This window comes from Haplochromis burtoni, unplaced genomic scaffold (genome assembly GCF_018398535.1).
Source record: "Haplochromis burtoni strain Fernald_Lab_line unplaced genomic scaffold, NCSU_Asbu1 Contig_383, whole genome shotgun sequence".
Lineage (NCBI taxonomy): Eukaryota > Metazoa > Chordata > Actinopteri > Cichliformes > Cichlidae > Haplochromis > Haplochromis burtoni.
Window position 1 is genome coordinate 39,806 of NW_024582744.1, and position 3,367 is coordinate 43,172.

Sequence of the window (3,367 nt, forward strand, 5' to 3'; positions counted from 1 at the left end):
ACAATAAACTAAAACAAATAGAAGAGAGCGATAGATGGCATGCCAAATACACAGGCGCCATCTTGACTCTCATACATGATGCAGGTTCTGTTTTCTGGTCTGGTCCAGCCACTTCCACAATTTGTCCCAGTTTGAGAACCTTTGTCTCAAGCAGTCGATTCAAAAAAGCAAGTCTTGCTCCATCATGTGCATCCAGCCGAGCCCCAAATAACAATGGTTCCTCTAGAAGCCAAAACCAAGAAGAAGTCAGTTCAAGTCCTTTCCACGTGAAACTGGTCCAAACTTTAAAAAAGGCCATTATATAAAACAATGGAAATTCATAATATATTAGGAGCTGGTGGGCATGTGTGTTCTGTTCCTAGGTTTTGTTTCCCTTTTTGGCACAGATAGGCGGGGCAGTGCTTGATGGCATTCTGGCACACCTGCAGCGCATCGGACGTCATCAGTGAGAGCATTTATGGAGCTGTGCGTCGGACGTCTGGTGTCGGAGTATTGTCGCTTCCACAAGTGGTAACCTGTTTTTGCAAAACAAGTCTTTAAATTCACGCTACTGAGCTGTATGTTTAAACATCCGTCTCCCTGCCTGCTTTTCCTCTGCACCAGCCTGTCTCGCCACCTGCTCGCCGCCCTGTTTCGTTTGGTATTGGCCTTCTCGGATCTGTGACTGAGATTTACCTCGCACCAGCCTGTGACCAGTACCCATACCTGTATTTTCTGTGTTTCAAGTAAGCTCTCCAACTCTCCTGGTTCACCTAAGTTTAACTCTCGACTTTCGGTGCTATCCCTAACTCTGTTTGTCCCTCATTCTCAGGTCGCTCCGGTGCGCCACCTATCCTCCCGCATACCTTGGTTCTGTTTCATCCCCTCGGCTCTGTCTCCTCGCACTTTTACCCTGTCACTGTACATAGCCCTTGTAAATATTCCCCTATCACTGTAAATAAATCAACATCCACGAGCCCGAGCCCGTGTTTGTTTCTGCTACTAAATCCTCCTGTTAAAGTCACCTAACATAATAACATATCAAAATTCGAGTTTACTAAAAACATTGAAGCATCCGGAGATCACGTGAGGAATGCCAGCATAGTTTTTAGTTCTGCACACATTGTCACAGTTTATCACGTATGCTGTCACATAAATTAGTTATCTTGACGCCGATCCCACTATGGACACCTCGTTAACCAGAGACTAATGGAAAAGGGAGATTACTTAGTCTCCCTTAAAGAAGAAGTTTAAAGATTCCTCCGTCACTAAGGAAGACCTCAACGAGGCTATTGCTAACGGCGTATGTTTTTATGTTGCCACTCTCTCCTCCTCCAACTTACTTTAAAGACATAAACTTTGCGGTGTCTAAATTTATTTAGAATGTCAAAAAGCTTAGGATACGTTTGTCAACATTGCAGAGTCCCAAATTGTTTGGTGGCCTGGCAGTACCAAACTTTGAGTTTTATTACTCGTCATTCCAAATCAGAGCGCTTAGTACGTGGGTCAAACCAGAGGCTACTACTGCATGGAAAATGATCGAATCTGCCAAGGCAGCACCGCATAGACTACAAGATCTTCTGTTTTCTAATATACCTGCCAAAACGCTCTGCAACCACAACAAATTTGGACTTGTTATTGCCAATTCTATACAGGTATGGAGGAAAATAGAATGATGGTTAGGTGCTCCAGTGAAATTTTTGTAAAGGTTCACCATACTGGCATAATATGAAGTTACTATGTGGCAGCCAACCATTTGTTCAAACCTCTTGGTTTTCACTCGGGATAAACCTTTTTGATGATCTATGCAATGCCCAAGGCCTTCGTTCATTTCAGGACTTAAGGACAGGTTTTTCCCTTCCTGCATCTTCTTACTTTGTGTATCTGCAGCTCAGATCAGCTTTAACAACATATGGTATCCCCTGGGACTCTCCTCTCCCTTCTCATCCCATGCTGGAATGGATCTTGCCTAACTCTGGCAGACCCTCTGTTTCCAAAATCTACAACAAATTAGCCAAACATGGTATAAAGCCCCTGCCCATTGAATCTATTTGGGTCAAGGAAATGGGAGAACTACAGGTTAATATAGACTGGGATACAGTGTGGTCTAATCTGAGTTTGACTTCTAGGAACCTGGCACATCAACTAATTCATTTCAAAACCATACACAGAACATACATTACACCCTATAAGAGACTCCAGATGAAACTACGGGCTACATATCACTGTCACATATGCAATGATTTGTCACCAGGCACGTTCTTACACATGTTTTGAGACTGTCCAGTTATATCCAATTTTTGGGTCTTTATGAACTCTGTGTTATTTGAGGTGCTGGAAGTTTTTTATATTCCCAATCCTGGTCTTTGTCTCCTTAATGATACTTCTGAAATCTCCTTAAAACAAATAAAATGCAAAATGTTCACCAGATTCACATCCCCAAACAGGACAATTACAAAGCAATGGTTTAGTCTTGACGTTTGTATGGAATCATTCTGGATAAAATGTCTTATCCGTATCATTAATCTTGAACATACCACCGCAAAATTAAATAAAGCTCAATCCACAACTGTCGAAGCTTGGAAAATCTTCTCATCCAAAGTTATTCTTTCTTTCCTGTCCCCATGCCTTGTGACCAATGTTTGCTTTGCTACTGCAGTTTACAGTTGTATGTCTGTACATGCATGTCTTATTTTCCGTATCTTCACCCCCCAAGTAAACACCCAGATACTTCAAACTACCTATTTTCCACTTTAAACCTGGAAGCTGCGGGAGCTCAGCAAATAAATCTCCTAACTTATTGACATCTTGCTGACTGCTAACAAAAACAACAATAATATCATGAGCAGATGCAGATAAGCTAAACAACATCTTAAAACCTGCTAAAGACATCCCAGCAATAGAACACCTAACATTTAACATTGGTTCAATACACAGAGCATATAACATACCAGACAAGGAAGAACCTTGTCTAATACCTCTGGTTACTTTAAAAGGTTTACACAAATAACTGTTTATTTTGAGTACACTTTCAATGTCTTTGTACAACACCATAATCTTGGCAATTAAATCCAGAGGTTACGGTGCTAAACTCTGTCAAAAGCCTTTTCTTGGTCCCGTACATCCCAATGAACTGGAGACCTCCAAAATATTTCTGACTAGTGACACATTACTAACAATAGACCTGCCTGGTGTCATGTATTTAATATATATATTCTTAGTGCTTATTGTCTGATTATATTGTTTTATGTGTGCCTTTATAAACCAGACCCAGACGAGACCAGAACTAGGTTAAGAGTGACAAGTTGCCCTGGCAACAGAATTTAGAAAGAGGAAGTGCAAAGCTGCACCTGAAATTTGACACAAAGAAAAGAGGAACTGAGTAAAC